This window comes from Ornithorhynchus anatinus, chromosome 9 (genome assembly GCF_004115215.2).
Source record: "Ornithorhynchus anatinus isolate Pmale09 chromosome 9, mOrnAna1.pri.v4, whole genome shotgun sequence".
NCBI classification, from domain to species: Eukaryota; Metazoa; Chordata; class Mammalia; order Monotremata; family Ornithorhynchidae; genus Ornithorhynchus; species Ornithorhynchus anatinus.
This window is the reverse complement of record NC_041736.1, coordinates 32,862,671-32,883,233: the sequence shown is the minus strand read 5'-3', so window position 1 is coordinate 32,883,233 and position 20,563 is coordinate 32,862,671. Positions and strand designations below refer to the sequence as shown.

Here is a 20,563-nt window from a genome sequence, read left to right as displayed (position 1 = left end):
CGACAGGATTTAGTGATGGATTGAAAATGTGGGTTGAATGAGAGAGAGAGAGGAGTCAAGGATAAGGCTAAGGATACAGGTTTGTGAGGCAAGAAGGATGGTGATGGCGGCGACAGTGATGAGATAACCACAGGGAGGGCAGGACTTGGGTGGGAAGATAAGGAGCTCTGTTTTGGACAAGTTAAGGTCGAGGTGACGGGAGGACAGCCGAGTAGAGATGTCTCAAAGGCAGGAGGAGATGTGAGATTGGAAGAGGGAGAGAGCTATTTTCCCTTAAAATGGACTATTGAGAGTAGGAAAGCCTCTTGAGAGAGGCAGGTGTCTCCCTCTTTAAAACAGCTAACCAGTCCTGTACCCCTAACCTCGTCTCCCTGAAAGAGGAGGGGGAATGTGAAATAGGAGGTGGTTCTTTAATAAGGTTATAGATACTTGTGGATGATCTGTGACATCTCTTCTGGGTTATCTCCCGGAGAAGACCTGTTTCTAGGAAGGAAGAAGGTAGCGTTGCCTAGCGGAAAGAGCACGGGCCTGGAGTCAGATGGCCTGGGCTCTAATCCCAGCTCTGCCAGTTGCCTCCTCTATGACCCTGGGCAAGTCGCTTCACTTGTCTGTGCCTCAGTTTCCTCAACTGTGAAAATGGGGATTTGCTATCTATACTCCCACCTGTTCCAAAAAAAAAAACAAACCCCAAAACTTGTGAGCCCCATGGGCGACTTGGATTGCGTCCAAACCGATTAACTTTACCCCAGTAGTCATAACATTGCTTGAAACATCATAGGTGCTGACAAATACCATAATTAATAAAAACCAAATAATTTTGATTTGTTTTATGTTTGTTTCCCCTATTGCCCTAGATGGTCAGCTCCCTGTACCTGGGGATTGTCTTTTATTCAATTTTATTAAATTCTATGCATTTTCATAAAGGCCCACTCTAGCATGACACCATGACACCTTGAATATGTTCCTGTCAGGGTTATTAAAGACAAAGGTTATTTCAATTAGGGAACATTCTCCGATGAGATTATCCATGCGAGCCTTGGCATAGAAGAGTTCTGAAGACCGTCCTGATCTGGTCCACTCTTGTTTCCAGAATAAGAGGGCTGTATTCTTGTGGACACCTAGGGCAGTCACCATAGTCCAATCAGTCAATCATGTGAGGCAGTGTGGCCTAGTGGAAAGAGTCAGGAGGACCTGGGTTCTAATTCCAGCACTGCCACTTGCCTGCCGGGTGACTTTTGGCAAATCACTTAACTTTTTTGTGCCTCAGTTACCTCATCTGTAAAATGGGGTTGACTGTGAGCCCCATATGGGACATGAACTGTGTCCAACTTGATAATCTTTCATCTTCCTCAGGGCTAATTAAAGTGCCTGGCACACAGTAAATGCTTAACACATACCACACACCCAAAAAATTAGCCAATCAATCGATTGTATTTGCTGAGCGCTCGCTGCCTACGGACCGCCGTACTAACTGCTTCGGAGAGTACAATATAACAAGCTGACCACAATCCCAGTAGATCTTGAAGGTCAGACAGACTTCAGAGTATGAATGAGGTTAAGTCACCGAACCAGAATGAACAAAGTACTTGAGAAAAGAGCTGAGTCGCTGATATTCTATCTCTCCCTGATGCCAGGTTGAAAGGTAAAGGAAAGGAAAAGAGCATTAACCCAACTTTCCACTTTCCAGCCTTCAGGCTTGGTTCGATCAGGACTAGGTGCTTGCTGGGAGTACTTTTATGTTCAAAAAATTCTGCTTTGGCAAATAAAGGCCAATTCTACGTTTCAGGACACTGGGACCCAGATTAATTAATGTCAGTGACAGTGTGGGAGAGCAAGAAATGAGCTGAAGGGAACCGTCGACTACCCCATTTCATGAGAAATATGATGATCGTTTCGTTTCAGAGCGGTGTCCTACCTCGAAATCGTTTCTTCCACCATTATATCTCCTTGCTGCTCATCTGTTTGAAATGGCCTCTTCTGATGACTTCTGATTGCATTTCAACTACGCTTGATGCAAAATATTTTGTTGGGTTTTCAATATCCTCATTTCCCCTCCGTGCTTTATATAAAGTTTATCTTCCAACTAAACTTAAGGTCACCGGAAGTTCGGCTGCAGTGCTACGTCGACAGTTTAGAAAAAACTTTAAAGAAGATTTTATCCATCAGTCCCCGCAGAGGGACAAAATGTAAATGTTAAGGAAATTGGAATTTGTCTAATAGCAGCAGCTCCGTTCCCTGCAGAAAAAGAGTCTGCAAACATTTAACAAAATACCTCTAATATCCTGAGAGAGCTATTCTGGACTGTAGGGTGTGAAACCACAACCCTGGTGATGAATACACAAGCACAAATCTTCGTGACATCATCGAATCGGTCTTATCGAAGCAAGGAACCTCTTTTGCTTTAAACAACGGCACAAATGAATCAGTAGCACATGATGCTATGGGCCGCTGTCTTCAGGTAGCCTTTCCCCCCACAAGGAGCCACAGGTCAAAATGACCTCAGAGGTTTTATCACTTCTGTTGCCGAAAACTACCACATAAAATTACTCACGTTTCCGTCTATTTTGATTCGGTCTTCCCTCGTAACGACTACTTTTTGGTGTGTGAATACATATTTAGCTTCATTTTGAGGTCACTTTGACCCCCATGGTACCAAACATGACAATTTGAAATTCTTTTGATGGTATTTGTTGAGGGTTCCATTTCTGGCCTCTGCCAGAAGGTAATTTCAGAACTGGATTGATGAGCTCAAATATTTCCTGGCAGCAAAGCAAGCAGTACATCATGAACGCTCATAAGAGATCTTCAAGACCCTGACAGAAGAGAGTCTCATCAAACCCCACAAGGTGGAAGAAAGAGTGAGATAGAGATTAGGCTAACCCGGGGGTGGAGGCGGGGGAGTGAGGGGCAGGAGGGAGTGACTGGAGGGGACTCAAAACTGAAGAAATCAAATCCTTCACAGACTAACCCAAACCAAGGACTTGTATGTATCCCCCGAACCTGTAAATGTCACTGCGAGATAACTACCGCAGAATATTTCAAACACCCCACTCTGTTTTCCCAGAATAGCAGTAAAGCATATGTTATATCATGTATTCTATGTAAACTGATAGTGTCTTGTTCTGGACTAGGTCATCTTAATATATCCACTTCTCAATTTTATATCTAAAGGAGCAAGAACATAGAAGATAGGATAATAATAATGATGGCATTTGTTAATAATAATAATGTTGGTATCTGTTAAGCGCTTACTATGTGCCGAGCACTGTTCTAAGCGCTGGGGTAGACACAGGGGAATCAGGTTGTCCCACGTGGGGCTCACAGTCTTAATCCCCATTTTCCAGATGAGGGAAGTGAGGCACCGAGAAGTAAAGTGACTTGCCCAAAGTCACACAGCTGACAAGTGGCCGAGCCGGGATTCGAACCCATGACCTCTGACTCCAAAGCCCGTGCTCTTTCCACTGAGCCACGCTGCTTCTTGGCATTTGTTAATAATAATAATGTTGGTATTTGTTAAGCGCTTACTACATGCAACACACTGTTCTAAACGCTGGGAAGGATACAAGATCATCAGGTTGTCCCATGTGGGGCTCACAGTCTTAATCCCCATTTTCCAGATGAGGGAACTGAGGCCCAAAGAAGTTGTGATTTTCCTACAGTCACAAAGCCGCCAAGCGACGGAGCTGAGATTTGCACCCGTGACCTCTGCCTCCCCAGCCCGTGCTCTTTCCACTGAGCCAAACTGCTTTTTCTATGTTTCATTTCATTCAATTTTTCTTGACTTATGCTGTCGAGTCATCTCCGACCCATAGCAACGCCTTTGACACATCGCTCCCAGAACACCTCACTTCTATCTGTAGTCTTCCCGGGAGTGGATCCTAGAGTTTTCCTGGTAAAAATATGGAAGTGGTTTACCATCGCCTCCTTACGCGCAGTAAATTTGAGTCTCCACCCTTGACTCCCTCCTGTGTCACTGCTGCCCAGCACAGATGAGTTTTGACTTGTAGCAGATTGTCTTCCAAATGCTAGCCACTGCCCAAGCTAGGAATGGCATGGATATATCTCTGCTTGACCCTCCCTCCCGTAGTCGAGACTGGTAGAGTACTAGAAACTCTCCAGGTAAGACCCTAAGAGGGGCATTTTAATCAATAGTTCTATTTAGCCCTCAAAACTTTCTTTTAAAATCACAGTTTCTAAAAAGCAAAACTGCTTTGCTTTACCTCCTTTTTCTTCTCTTCCCAATATTCAGTAGAAAAGTTATTGGATAATGAAATATGGGAATAAAAAGGAAGGGGTGGTGGGCATGACAAATGAGGCCTGTATGGTTTACAAACTGAATAACTGATGGTTGATTGTAAAACCAAAAAAAAATTAAATCCAAAGAAAGGATGTCTCATTTCCTACTTCTCTAGGAAGCAGGTTTCAATATTTCAGAGAAGCAGTAGCTTCCACTTAATTACACAATCTCATCAAATTTTGTGCAGATTGATTATTTGAGGCTGGGGGAGAAAGGGAAGATATTTTTTCTAAGCTTTATGAGATTATGTGGAAACTATGACCACACCCATTCCCTCTCCTATTCATCCTTAGTTATATCTGTATACGGGCATTTTAATGAGGTTCATTCTATCGCTTCTAGTGTTGGTCTGTTATGGACACCATGACATGTCAAAGGCAATTAGCTGCAATATCATCCGCCAGTCCAAACCGAAATGGGAAATACCTCCTTTCCATGAAGACCGATTGTATTCTTAAATTAATCAGCATTCATCAGTACTGCCTAATCTATCTTTCCAAAGAGGGTTCTGTAGCGCAAATAAGATTAATGTATCTGAACTTTGCAACTCTTGTAGTTCAGTTAGATAACTACCCTAGTGAGCGGAATTAAATCGATACTATTATGAACATGTGCGGTAACGCTTCTGTGGCCAACCATGCCATTGGACTGTGGTTTCAATTTCCTATGCACTAAAATCTAGATATGTCATTGGCGATCGGGACATTTCCCCCGGGGAAGCCGGAGACACGTGGATTGGTAGCATGCTGGGGGAGCATGAAGTAGCATCATTGATCTGCATTCTGCTCTTGCTGCTTAGGAATTTGGAGAGAGGAGCAAAGATCATTCCTTTCTTGCTACCTGGCAAATACCAGCACATGACTGAAAATCAGAACTCAAAAATTTATAATGAATTAGGAATGCTTGTGGGAGGAGGGGGTGAGGAAGAGGGAGGGGTCCCAGCCTTAAATCCCAACTGATAAAGCTCCTGGCATCACTTTAGAAGTGTTTGTAACCTAGTAGATCTTTGTCCCTCAAGGACTGAGAAGCAGCGTGGCTAAGTGGCAAGAGCCCGGGCTTGGGAATCAGAGGTCGTGGGTTCTAATCCGACTCCGTCACTTAGCTGTGTGACTTTGGGCAAGTCACTTAACTTCTCTCTGCCTCAGTTCCCTCATCTGTAAAATGGGGATTAAGACTGTGAGCTCCACGTGGGACAACCTGATTGCCTTGTATCTACCCCACTGCTTAGAACAGTGCTTGGCTCATAGCAAGCACTTAACAAATACCATTATTGTTATTATTATTCATTTCTTAATTCAATCATATTTATTGAGCGCTTACTATGACCTAAGTGCTTGAGAGAGCACAATAACTTATCCCATCCCTGTCCCTAACCTTTACCCTAACCCTAATTTGGATGTATGTTAATAAATCAATCTCAACACATTCATCTACACCATCATTAACAAAGAGCCAGCTGAATATAGAGTTCTTAAATCATATTCCCCTTTGAGTTCACTTCGATCTAATTAGGAGTTATATCGGATATCTCCTTCACGTACTAAAATCATTTTTTTTCATTTTCTTTCTTTCCAAGGGATACTTCCTATTATATCTTATTTAACTTGGGCTCTCAAATATTCAGGGACTGTTACCTCTCTCTCTTTCTCTCTCCCTCTTTCTCTCCCACATATGAAATTGACTTCTGAATGCTTGGGATAAAGGCATTACAACTAAGAATGCTCCAGCAGAATGATTTGATTCCATGTATTGAAATAATCTCATTAAGAATGTAGACACCGTTCATTAAGATTATGGCAGATCGCCTATGTTTAACAAATACAGAGTCATTTCTGACAGTTTGGACATCAGAACAAATGACATAAAATAGACTATAAAAGCATAACTGGCAACAGCAGTGAGAGAAAATTAAATCTGTTCGTTCCATCAATTGTTGGCCCAAGACCTGAAGAGGCTCATAGGATGGCTAGTACGAGAAGGCTGGAAAAGATGGGGACGCGGAGGGGCCGGGGCGGGGTGGTGTGTGTGGGCGAACCACAGCTAAAGATGATAGGAAATGGATCGAATGCTGGAAAAGTTCACTCTGCCTCTTAAAGCTCAGAATGTTGACAAGGTCACATGAAATCAGCTGACGAACGAGACTGGGATTTATACGTTCCAAAGCAATCTGCAAAATGAACATCTCGGGCGGGCCGTTGGCTGATGAATTTTGAACAAACAGCCGAGCACCCTAGAAAGAGTAGATTTTTGTTTATACGGCAAGTCACCCACCACGAGCATCACCAATAACTGGTGACATATGATATAAAAGAAGACAAAAGAAAACAGAATTTCAATTGCCAGTGAAACCTCTATCCTACCAAAACTCTCCACCAATCATTTCCTTAAACCCAGTACTGTTTTCCTCTCCTACATATTCTTCTCATGCTCTCTGTTCCATGACTCAAGAATCTTTTAAATTATAAATGAAGTCTTTTGCCCCTTAAGTATTCTTTCGGGAATGTTCTACCCCTCCCTTTTTATCCATCCACATTTTCTCTTCCTTCTAATCGTGTTGAAGCTACTTCTGTAAACTTCTTAAGCATTCCATTCAACCCAGAACCTCCCATACCTTGTTCATCTCTGTAAATCATGCATCTAAAAGCACAATTTGAGAAAACAGCAAGAGACAAAGGAATGGCAGGAGACGATGAAATGTATTTGAGAGAACATAGAGAGCAACTTTCTATTTGGCCTCTATGTGATTCATTCAATCGTATTTATTGAGCGCTTACTGTGTGCAGAGCACTGTACTAAGCGATTGGAAAACATATAAATGTTTTTGAATGAGTGCCTGTGTTATGCTGAAGCTCAAAGATTAGAAATTTATCCTTTACTGTGGGAATTTCTTAGCCTAGTGGAAAGAGCAAGGGATTGGGAGTCAGGAAATCCCGATTCTAATCCTGGCCCTGCCACGTGATTGTTGTGCTACTGTGTGCAGAGCCTTGTACTAAGTGCTTGGAAAACATATAAATTATTTTGAATGAGTGCCTGGGTTATGCTGAAGCTCAAAGATTAGAAATTTATCCTTTAGCCCGGGAATTTCTTAGCCTACTGAAAAGAGCAAGGGATTGGGAGTCAGGAAATCCAGATTCTAATCCTGGCCCTGCCACGTGGTTGTTGTGTGAACTTGGGCACACCAAATGTGACTCGGGTTGCTTGTCTGTAAAATGGATATAAAATCCCTCTCTCCCTCCATGTAGGACAGGGATTAAGTCTGATGTGATTATGTTGCTACCTATCCCATTGTGGAGCAATAAATACCAATGTTACCCATGATATTCTTTATTTAATTTACTTCTGATACGATCTTTCCGGTTGATTTCTCATCCTGGCACACAGCACTTGACAAATACCATTTTTTAGGAAGATAGTAAGAAGAAGACCACGTGACTTCTGTGACAATGAGCACAGAAGGCGGAGGTCAGGATTTCCCTGAATCTCTTCAACTCTAGCATTTCACTTGTGGGTCAGTCATGATTATCTTGATATGTAGGCCATAAGGCTAGTCTTCGTAGATCCCTAAAGTACCACGTGTTTCAAAGTCTTATTAAATCTATACTCCCCAAAAGTGCTAGTAAAGAATATATAAAGCAAAGTCAACAATACGATGGACTTGGGCTAATAATAATGATGGGATTTAAGCGCTTACAACGTGCCGAGCCCTGTTCTAAGTGCTGAGGTAGATACAAGGTAATCAGGTTGTCCCACATGGGGCTCACAGTCTTAATCCCCATTTTACAGATGAGATAATTGAGGCCCAGAGAAGTGAAGCGGCTTGCCCAAGGTCACACAGCAGACAAATGGCGGAGCCGGGATTAGAACTCACGACTTCTGACTCCCAAACCCGTGCTCTTTCCACAGCCACCTGCTTCTCTAAGGATGATCGTGATGAATCAAGCTGCAGAATAAAATTGCGCTGACAGAAGTAAAAAGCGTAGCGGCCCCCCCAAAAAACAAATGATCGTATAGAAATTCAGTAAATCAATCACAACCTTCAGAACCTAAGAAAAGGACACGAGGAAGCAGCATGCCCCTTTCTAAGCTAAACCACAGATTACAGAACGATGCATGATCAGAAGCAGAACTAAATATGTAAGTCAAAGAAAAGTAAGGGAGGATCTTGGAGGTGAGAGTAAAGAAAATGACAAATCTGGCGACCATCTGGAAGATGGATTATATATAGACTAGCCTTCCCGTGTTTTGTCTACCTGCTCCGGTGGCAGGCTTTGGATCTGTGCTACCTGACTTTTTCATCTATGTATGGGTTTGAGAACTTAGACACAAAGACAACAAACATTTTCAAAATTATCTGAAGTTAATTGGCCTTTGCTATCAACAATAGGCTAGTTAGTTGGGGTATTTATTAAGCACCTGCTGTCTATCAAACAGCAGGCCCAGTCCTGGAGTAGATATACCCGAATCAGATCAGATTCCGTTTCCTACCCCCAGTTTAAGGGGTAGGGAGAATGCGAATCTTAGCCCCATTTTACAGATGGGGAAACTGAGGCCCAGTCTTGTTTTAAGGAATTTGCCAAGGTCACACATCAGGCCAGTGACGGAGGTGGTCCTACTGGGCCATTCTGCCTCCTTCGTGTCCTCTAAGAGCCTTTAGTTATAGACCGAGTACAATGGGAGTAGAGGAAAAATGTGGATAGGGTTTCTATAGAGCTGAGCAGCAGAGCCTAGTGGGAACAGCACAAGGCTGAAGTCCCAGTTCTATTACGTGAACTGGTGCAAGTCACTTAACTGCTACCTGCCTCAGTTTCCTCACCTGTAAAATTATGATGAAATACATGTTCCTTCTTCCCCTTAGCCTGCAAGGCCCAAGCAGGCCAGCAACTGTCTGATCCGATTGTGTCGTGTCTACTCAGACTCTTGGCGAGGATAATGAGGCCCTAGTCAGGTTTGACACATAGCAAGTGCTTACAAAATATCACAATTATTATTATGTTAGCAGCACTGAGTTCAATGTTAGAATATTAAATTCTGGAAAAAATTTCATTCTTTCCTCAGTAATTGCAGATTATGTCTGGCATAAATTTACACAATGACCGTGAAGGTTCAATTTTCATGCATGCAAACTCATCAAAAGCACGTTCCCCAGAACTTTCTTGAACCAATGCAAATAAGCTGGAAGATCTGATATCTGCCCAATTTTAACACAAACAGCTAACTCATTAAAATGCCTGATACCTAGAGTAGGTGTTTTTCTTTATTTAAATTAATTGATTTTTCATTTTAATGTATGTAAATATATCACTGAGACTTTTGAGCTAGTAGATCATAGCCTAAATCTAAAAAAAAAAAAACCATAAATGTTACAAAAATGCCAAAGATCAGGACTCTATCCATTCACTAAAAACAAAATTATGTGCCTGTGAATATTGACTGGCAACAGTGGATTGTGGAGAAACGTGCTAAGGTGGAAATCTGAACTATAGAATACAATTTTGCAAAATTTTCCTTCTGGGCATCATGATTTATAGGAGAAAAAATGATTTTTTTTTCCCCCAGAATAAAGTTTTTATGGACTAGTGGAGACACAAACTTTCAGGAGGGGAAGGACCCATGTTATTACTTTGATTTTCAAAATAGTCCACATCTAAGAGGTGATGTCTATCCATTCTCCACTTTGTAGTGAAATAAGAGAAATTCTGTTCACTAAAATAAGGATGTCACTCGTTCCACAACGCATTAATTTATTCTAACTGACCATTAGGTTCTTCTCTAAGGAAGTGACCCAAATCAAATCTATGACTCGTCAAAATGGTAGTAAAAAGACTCTGAAGAAGGCTTAACTAAACTCAGTCATCTGTCGAGGTTAAATATAGAATTATTCTTGTTTCTGGGTTGTTGGAAATCTGCTATCCTCATTTATTTTTTATTGCTTTTATAGCTGATGAATACATTTCTATTTTTATTATGTTAAATGGATAGTTGATCTATTTTGGAGCTTATACATCATGCAGTTATATATAAATTGATTATAACACATCGGTCTAATAGACTGACAATCCATTTTAGAGATTTAGAAGTTCTGCTCGGTACGATTTCTATGGATGATTAATTTCCAATGGTACAGCATTCTACTGTAAAGCTGAAAAATTGTACGCATTTGCTTTGTGAGTGGCCACTTTTACTAAAGTTGATAATAATAATAGTAATGGTACTTGATAAGTGCTTACTATGTGCCAAGCACTGTTCTAAGCGCTGGGATAGATACAAGGTAAGCAGGTTGTCCCAAGTGGGGCTCACAGTCTTCATCCCCATTTTACAGATGAGGTGACTGAGGCACAGAGAAGTTAATTGACTTGCCCAAAGTCACACAGCTGACAAACGGCGGAGCCGGGATTAGAACCCACGACCTCTGACTCCCAAGCCCGGGCTCTTTCCAGTAGGCCACACTACTTCTCAGTTGTAAAGCTGATGGTGTTAATTATCAAAACCTCTGGAAAAGTAGTAAAACCAAAGAACTTTAAAGGAGGAAGGAACTAATTTCCTCTCATCCCTATGGCTTTAAAGAAATTAAGTCTAACATTAAGGGTGTTCTTAATTTTTCATCTCTTTTGAGGACAATTGTCAATCACTCTTCATTCTCCATTGCACTGAGATTTGCTGATATTTTTTTCTTTACTCTGTTAAAACTTTTGCTCCCTTTTTTGGGCCCTATTGTATTTCTTTGCTAATACCCTCCACTGAGAGAAAAGAAAAATCACATGCATGCTGGAATCTAAAGTAATTTACTTTCTCCATCAGCTTGGTTCTAATTTTGACTGAAATGACATAATTAGCTGTCTGTGAACACAAAAAGGGTGGGAGTCTGAGCTTCCACCCACAACCCTCAGATGAGTGGCATTTAGGGAAAAGCAGCATGGCCAAGTGGATAGAGCACAGGCCTGGAAATCAAAGGTCATTGATTCTAATCCTGGCTCTGCCACGTCCGCTATGTGACCCTGGCAAGTCACTTCACTTCTCTGTGCCTCAGTTACCTCATCTATTAAAAGGGAATTGAGACTGTGAGCCCCATGTGGGACAGGAATTGTGTATCCACCCCAGTGCTTAATACAGTGCTTGGCACATACTAAGCACTTACCAAATGCCACTATTATTATTATCATCATTATTTACAGAAAGGGAAAATTTTGCTTCTGGTGTGCTGGACTCCCAGTGCCGCAAAATCATTTTTGAAAGCACCGGACTTCCGGGATGAGCAGAGGGGGCACAGTGTCAATATAGAATAGTTTAATAGTGCTCTAAACAGTGCTATACATAAACAGAAATAGTGCTATATTTGTCTCATTGAGATCTTCATGTTTGTAGTTTCCCCAAAGTTAACTGCAGGACTGTAATTGCATCGACATGAAAAACTATAGTCCTAGTGATGATGATAATGATGGTATTTAGTAAGTGCCAAATACTGAACTACGCACTGGGATGGATTCAAAATGCAAGCAGTGTGGCCTAGTGGAAAGAGCACAGGTTTGGTGGCCACAGGACCTGGGTTCTAATCCTAGCACTGCCCCTTGTCTGCTGTGTGACCCTAAGCAAGTCACTTCATTTCTCTGTGGCTCAGTTGCCTCATCTGTAAAATAGGGATTCCATTCTGCCCCCCTCCAATTTAGACTGTGGGACGGGGACTGTGTCCAATCTGATTTTCTTGCACCTACTCGAGCTCGTAGAAGAGTGCTTGACACCTAGTAAGGGGGAAGCAGCGTGGCTCAGTGGCAAGAGCCCGGGCTTGGGAGTCGGAGGTCATGGGTTCGATTCGCGGCTCCGCCACTTGTCAGCTGTGTGACTGTGGGCGAGTCACTTCACTTCTCTGGGCCTCAGTGACCTCATCTGGAAAATGGGGATTAACTGTGAGCCTCATGTGGGACAACCTGATTACCCTGTATCACCCCCAGCGCTTAGAACAGTGCTCTGCACATAGTAAGCGCTTAACAAATACCAACATTATTATTATTATTAACAAATACCATAAAAAGTAAAGATAATCTAGTCAGACACCGTTCTAAGTATCAGGCAGGCAAATTACAGTGATTGATGGAGGCGGTCGAATCGTCCTTGGGGCCTTGACAGTGAAGAGACCGGTGTTTAGAAGAAGCCTGAGGAGTTTGTTGAATTGTCCGTGGGTCTTTGAGAGTGAAGAGGCCAGTGAAAAGGAATAAACAGCCGAGGTGGGTGTGATCTTTGAAGAAAGCAGGGGCTTGAGCCGATGTGAAAGCATGCAGCTTTTGAATGAAAAAATGTCTGAAAATGGGTCTTTGTCACCTGGGGGTTAGTCAGCCACACCCTGATCTCACAGCAGAAAAGAGGGAAGATGAAGAAAATTAAAACAGCAGATCAGCAACAAAACGCCCTATAATCCTGGTGGTAGGGCAGAAGGTAGGCAGTGGTTCCCCTTGTCAGGCTGGGGTCACTTATTAATAATAATAATAATGTTGGTATTTTTTAAGCGCTTACTATGTGCAGAGCACCGTTCTAAGCGCTGGGGTAGATACAGGGGAATCAGGTTGTCCCACATGAGGCTCCCAGTCTTCATCCCCATTTTCCCGATGAGGTCACTTAGGCACAGAGAGATTAAGTGACTTGCCCACAGTCACACAGCTGACAAGTGGCAGAGCCGGGATTCGAACCCATGACCTCTGACTCCCCAGGCGGGCTCTTTCCACTGAGCCACGCTGCTTCACTTACTGTGTCCCGAGCACTGTACTAAGCGCTTGGGGGAGTATAGAAGAGTCGGTCGACAAGTATCCCTGCCCACAACCAACTTACAGTCTTGAGGGAGTTAACAGTCTAGAGTCTTGATTTACACGCCCAGGTGCAATAGCAAGATCAGAATAAAAGAATAGTTTTTCCTTGATGACAGTTCTAGAGATCAGAACTCTGAAGTTCTGTTTGTAGCTTAAAGGCCAGAGTGGTTTTGCAATAAGTTCTCTTTCTACTTACCTTTGCCTAGCTCGGGTCTTCGTTGCCCTGCTCTGAAAATTGGCATTTACCGTACACTCGTAGTGTGTCCTTTACTTCCTGATTTACGGTTTGCATAACTAATTCGTTCTATCTAGTCCCTTATCATAAGAAAACTATATTCTTTGGGTTATGTTTCATGATATTTTAAAAAGGATATCTAATCTATATTTTTGTAAGTGCTTCAGTATATTCGAAGTTAAAGTTGATTCCATTTTCTATGAAACATTTTACCAGGCAATGGGTTTTTGAGATCTGTTTCCCTCCAGTGAAGGCAGAAATGTGCCTATCGAAAAGAGGAAAATATTATCTTGAAATTGAATTTTCAGATCAGTTTGTATTTGGATATGACTTATTAAGATTTTTTTCCTTCCCTTTTTTTCTTTGCGATACTTATGCCTACATAAAACAGTTGTGGGGAAAGTGTCTACCAACTCTGTTATACTGTACTTCCATAAGCATTCAGTACGGTGCTCTGCCACAGTAAGCACTCAATAAATATGATTGATTGTATATTTAGATTCAAGGCACTTACACAGTAGTCCAGTGAAAAAAGATTTAGTGACTAAAATTGAGCAATGACTATGTGACATTCTGGAATCATTTTATTTGAACTCCTTTGCTTTATCCTGAATTCTGGGGAGAAAAATCAGTTTTTGAGGAACAGGTGAAAATGGAATGGGGTGATGAACTGTTACAGGTCAGTTTCTTTGGGTGTAAATTGGTTGTGTACTTAGAGTTCTGTTGTGCACTTCATTCATTCATTCAATCGTATTTAATTTATTCAATTTGGCAACAGAGAGGGACAATCCCTACCCAATAACTTCACAATGTGCTACACCTCTAACAATCTAATCACTTGTGGCACCCACTCCCCACTCTCCCCACCGAAACAACGTGGCAGGAGGCAGAGGGTGTGAGTAGCGGGGACACTAACATGAGCAGTAGTGGTGGTATTCATTCGATCATTCATTCAATCATATTTACTGAGCACTTACTATGGGCAGAGCACCTCATTAAGCACTTGGGAGAGTACAATGAGACAATAGGTAGACACAGTCCCTGCCCACGACCAGTTTACAGTCTAGAAGGGGAGACAGACATTAATATAAATAAATTACAGATAGGAACTGGGAGGTGGGGGGAGTTGAATAAAGTGAGCAAGGCAGGGTGACGCAGAAGGGAGTGGGAGAAAAGAGGGGATTAGTTAGGGAAGGCCTCTTGGGGGAGATGTGCCTTCAATAAGGCTTTGAAGGTGGAGAGTAACTGGTGATTTGAGGAGGGAGGGTGGTCCGGACCAGTGGCAGGATGTGGGCGAGGGGGCGGCGGGGAGATAGATGGGATCGAGGCACCGTGAGAAGGTTAGCTGTATAGGAGTGAAGTGTGTGGGCTGGGTTGAAGTAGGAGAGTAGTGAGCTGAGATGGGAGGGGGCAAGGTGTTTGAAGCCAATGGTGAGGAGTATATGTTGGATGTGGAGGTGGATGGGCGACGTCTTTAGTTTCTTGAGAAGTGGGGAAACACGTCCTGAATGCTTTTGCAGAAAAATGATCCAGGAAGAAGAGTTAAGTTATGGACTAGAGTGGGGAGAGAAAGGAAGCTAGGAAGTCAGCAAGGAAGCTGCTGGAGTAATTGAGGCAGGTTAGGATAAGTGATTCTATAAAGGCGGTAGCAATTTGGATGGAGAGGAAAGGGCGGGTTTTAGAGAAGTCGTGAATTTACAACCAACAGTAGCAATTGTTAAGTGCCTAATTGGTGACGTATGCTGTTTCAGGCTCTTGAGAAGTGCAGACTGATGAATCGACTTGTTCCCGTCCCACAAGGGGCTTACACTCTAATGGGGAGGAGGGATGCATACCTTTTTCAAAATAGACACAATATTTAAATGTTGCAGTTGTTAATCTTGGCAGCGGCTTTAAAATCTACAAGTAAATAACGTCAATGGAAAACGTTCTTGTTTTTTAAATTCACTTATTCTTTCCCCAGCTCCATTTGTTTGTTCATAATAAAATGTGTTTTTTAAAGTTCATTCATCTTTAATTGGTCTAAAAAAACAAGTGGTACATAGCATACGGAGGTATTTCTTTAGAACTATGCTATGTCATTGTTTTATTATGTACTTGGTGAAAAGCATTTCATTTTGCATAGAAGAGATGTGTTGGGTAGGGGGGATACAAACAGTCATGATAATGGTAATATTTTTGCAGCTTTTTGCTTTTATTTGTGCTTAGCCACTTCAAGTGCTAACATAATTCTAAAACAGGCCTGCAATCCTATCTCTGGGAGGATAACAGTACCTAGAAAAAAAATAACATCCTCCTGTGTATATATGTGAGAGCACCTTCAAAGCCTTGTTAAAATCACTTCTTCAAGAGGCCTTCCTTGTCTACACCCTCATTTCCCTACTCCCTCTCCTTTCAACAATGCTTATGCACTTACATCTGTAGTCTTTAAATACTTATATTCACCCCATCCTCAGCCCTACACCACTTATGTACCTATCTGCAATTTATTTTAATTTCTGTCTCATCTTCTAGACTGTGAGCTCCTCGATGGAAAGGTTCGTATCTACTAACTGTACTCTTCCAAATTCTTAATCTGGTGCTCTGCACCCAATAATCTCTCAGTGAATACTACTGGCTGATGGATTAATTGATCGATGCTCTGCACACAGTAAAGCTGATTAATTGCCCTAAGTGCCCATCTCCAACTGTGCACACTTGATAAATATACCATAAATAAATAGCAGTGATAAAAGTCATAGTCAATCAATTGTATTTATTGAGTGCTTACTGTGTGCAGAGCACTGTACTAAGCACTTGGGAGACTACAATGCAATGTTATGAACAGCATTGTCAGACACATTCCCTGCTTACAGTCTAGAAGGGAAGACCGATATTAATATAAATAAATTATGGATATGATCAGAAGTGCTGTGGGGCTGATGGAAGAGTGAATAAAGGGAGAAAATGAGGATGACACAGAAGGGAGTGCGAGAAGAGGAAATGAGGGCTTGGAGAACATGTGCCTTCAATAAGGGTTTGAAGGTCGGGAGAGTGATCCTCTGTCGATATGAATAGGGAGGGCATTCCAGGCCAGGGGCAGAATATGGGAGAGAGGTCAGCGGTGAGATAGATGAGATCAAGCCCCATGAGCAAGCTGACACTAGAGGAGCAAAGTGTGCAGGTTGGACTGTAGTGAGGTAAAGTAGGAAGGGCAAGGTGATTGAGTTCTTTATAGCTGATGATAAGGAGTTTCTATTTAATGTGGCGTTGGATGGACAAACACTGAAGGTTCTTGAGGAGTGGAGAAATATGGACTGAATGTTTCTGTAGGTAAATGAGCTACAGAGCAGAGCAAAATATGGACTGGAGGGGGGGAGAGGGAAATCAACAAAGAGGCTGAATCAGTAATCAAGGAGGAATAGGATAAATGCTGGGATTACTATGCAGTTGTATGGAGAGGAAAGGGCAGAATTTAGCAATATTATGAAGTTGAATCGACAGAATTTAGATTGAATATGAGTTAAATAAGTGAGCCAAGGATAATGCCAAGGTTATGGGATTGTGAGACAGAAAGGATGGGCATGTTGTCTATGGTGATGGCAAAGTCAGGGAAAAGGGTAGCATTTGGGTGGAAAGATGATGAGATCTGCTTTGGCCAGGTTTATTAATCACAGTAAGCGTTCAACAAATGCCCCTACTATTACAACTCCTTCTTCCCCTCCTATTACTACTTATACTATTACTACTAAATGATTCGAGATCTAGTAAGAAAGAACAGGAGAAAAAGGAAAAGGAAGCAACCATGCAGAGAATGTCTGAAACCTCAGAGGAAATAGCCAACAAGATAAGTAACAAGGTGAGTAACAAGGGAAAATGGATGAAAGTAAAGTGTTACTGAATGCGTGAACTGTTCTTTAATATACCAGCTGGATTGGGCCCTAAGGATAAAGATAGAACTTATCTGAAAAATACAGTCAGTATGGACTGATACTCCTCTCAGACAAAGAAGGTCAGTGGAACTAAAATCTGTTTCCCTTTTGTTTCGTGGACCATAAAGTTCTCATCCAGATATGGATCAATTTCCTCCCCATAAGGCTGGTTTTTAGTCAATGGGGTTATGATAATTGGAAGAATTCGGATTTGCTGGACCCAGGTTTAGAAAGATTTTAAAAGGAACAGAGGGGGATGGATTGGAAACTAGTTCTAAAAGACATCCATTGACAAAAGCCCAGGAGGGAGCTAAATGCAGGCTCTGGCATTGTAGTTTCTATAATTTCAAAGGGAGAGGAGATCATAAACTCCCAAATATCCTGCATTTTAAGTTTAAAAAATGAAAAAAATACAGCTGCAATGAATGTCTTTAATTTGAAAATCTTCAGTGAATAATGCCTGCCGCTTCTTCTAAGAATACTAGTGGGATGAGACTCTCCATTTCAGATTTCTGATTCATCTTTCTGCAAACTGATGCCCGAATGAGTTTAGGCAAAGGTATTTCATTTAGGGAGACCATTCTTCACAAGATCCTATAGCTTACAAAAAAAGGAGCTTTGGCTGTTCAGTCATCATTTATTGTGTCTTTCATCCTAACCATACCTGTTTAATTGTATTTCTTTTTCTGTCCTGAAAAGGAATCATTGGAAAAAGACCTTGACCCTTTTTGAGTCTCATGCCCCATGAGTCTGAAAGAAAGGATTCATTTAGAAGGCTAAGATTTAGAGTCCTCAGATCATCCTCATAGTGATAACTGTATTATTTGATAAGGGTGTTCAATGTGCCAAGCACTGTAATAAGCACTGGGGTAGATACAAGACTGTCATAGCAGACACTCTCTCTCTCTCTATCCCACTTGGAACTCATTCTAAATGGGAGTGAGAAGCAGTAACGCCTAGTGGATAAAGCCCGGACCTGGGAATCAGAAGGACCTGGGTTCTAATCCCGGCCCTGTGGCTTGTCTGCTGTGTGACCTCCAGCAAGCCACCTCAGTTCTCTGTGACTCAGTTACCGTATCTGTAAAATGGGGATTTAAACTGTGAACCCTAGGTGGGCCAGGAACTGTGCCCAACTGATTATCTTGATCTACCTCACCGCTTAGAACAGTGCCTGGCATATAGTTAGCACTTAGCAAATCACCACCATTATTATTATTATTATTATTGGATATTTAATCCTCATTTAACAGATGTGGAAACTGAGGAACAGAGAAGCTAAGTGACTTTCCCAAAGTTACACAGTAGGCAAGTGGCAAAGTTGGGATTAGAACCCAGATCATCTGACTCATGCTCTTTCCATCAGGTCACTCTGCTTCTCAACTAATCCTCTAAAGGACCGTGATGACTTGCCAGACATGCACTCTTCAATGAACAAATTTTTAATCAATCAATAAATCAATTGTATTTGCTGAGCACTTACTGTGTGCACAGCACTGTATAATTTAACAGAGTTAGTAGACCCATTCCCTGCCCACAGTGAGTTTACAGTCTAGAGGAGGAGGAAGACAGTCATATAAATGAATACAATTAAGGATGTGTACATAAGTGCTGTGGGGCTGAGGAAGGGGTGAATAAAAGCTGCAAATCCAATTGTCAGGCCAATGCAGATGGAAATGGGAGAAGAGGAAACAAGAAGAAGGTCTTTTGGAGGAGATGTGCCTTCAACAGGGCTTTGAAGGTAGAGAAAGTAATCATATGTCGGATTTGAAGAAGGAGGGCATTTAAGGCCAGGGGCGGGACATTACCGAGAGGTCGGTGGCGAGACAGACGAGATCAAGTTCAAGTGAGTAGGTTAGCATTAGGGAAGTGAAATGTGCCAGGTAGGTTGAAGAAGGAAAGCAGCAAGATATGGTAGAAGGGGGCAAGATAATAGCTTTGAAACTGATGGTAAGGAGCTTCAGTTTGCCCAGAGGTGGAAGGGCAACCCCTGGAGGATCTTGAGGACTGAGGAAACATGAAGTGAATGTTTTTGTAGAAAAATGATCTGGGCAGCAGTGTGAAGTATGGACTGGAGTGGGGAGACACAGGAGGCTGGGAGGTCAGCAAGGAAGCGACTGCAGTTGTTAGGGCAGGATAGGATAAGTGCTTGGTCTAATGTGATGGCAGTTTAGATGGAGAGGAAAGGGTGGATTTAAGCAATGTTGAGAAGGTTGAACTGATAGGATTTAATGCCCCGTTGAGTATGTTGGTTGAATGAGAGAGATGAGTTGCGGATAACCCCAAGATTACAGGCTTGTGAATCAGGAAGAACGGTGAGGCTCTCTACAGTGACAAAAACTCCAGGGGGAAGGCAGAGTTTTGGTGGGAAGAAAGGGAGCTCTGTTTTAGGCATGTTAAGTTTAAAGTGTCAATGGGCCATTCAAGTGGAGATGTCTTGAAGGCAGGAAGAAATGTGAGACTACAGAGAGGGAGAGAGATCAGGGCTGGAGATTTGGGAATCATCCACATGGAGATGGTAGTCGAAGCCATGGGAGCAAATGAGTTTTCTGAGGGAGTGGATGTAGAAGAAGAATAGAAGGGGACTCAAAATGAATCTTGAAGGACTCCCACAGTTAGGAGGTTGGAGACAAAAAAAAAGATCCCACAAAAGAGACTGAGAATGAGTGGCCAGAGAAGTAGGAGAATCCGGTGAACAGTGTCAGTGAATCCACAGTTGGAAAACGTTGCCCATAGGCCTATTATGAGAAAGGAAAATACAAGATATGAATGTAATATATGTGTGTTTGTGTATAATGTTTATCATATCATTTAACACTGAAGGAACTGGGGAAGGGGTGATTGGATGTGCTATGTGAAGAAAGCAAACGCTGTATTGTACTTAAAAATTGGTCTTTTACTCCTAAAGAGACTATCTCTGAATACTGCATATTCTCATTTCAATTATCTCAGTACCTGTTTAATATTTAACTGGGAATTTTATTTTATAGTTAATTCTTTAATGTAAATGATAATCAGGTTGTTTTTTTTTTTGGCGGGGGTGGAAATTGCATCATTCACATTTGTCTGCAATTCCATTTTCAGGTGTGAATGATACCTCAAAATTGCTTCTAGAGTTTGTTTAGTGCTGATTTCATCATGAAGCTTCAAGAGGATAGCAAATGCTATTACTGGGGAAATTATGGGAGGGAAACCTTAGGGAACAGGGCTACATCTCACAGTATTTGAAAAAAATGCACCCAGCCAGACTTTAATACAGAAAATAATATATATAACTATGGCGATAATTCAATTGGAAAGTAATGCAGCGATCTCACACACCGGGAGG

At 42.0% G+C, this 20,563-nt stretch overlaps 1 non-coding gene across 1 annotated transcript; it reads right to left on the bottom strand.

Moving 5' to 3' along the window:
- Positions 1 to 3,999: 3,999 nt before the first annotated feature.
- On the bottom strand, positions 4,000 to 4,137 carry LOC114814392. The gene has a single exon (XR_003762190.1). It is a non-coding gene; the product is annotated as a small nucleolar RNA SNORA7 (small nucleolar RNA).
- Positions 4,138 to 20,563: the final 16,426 nt, after the last annotated feature.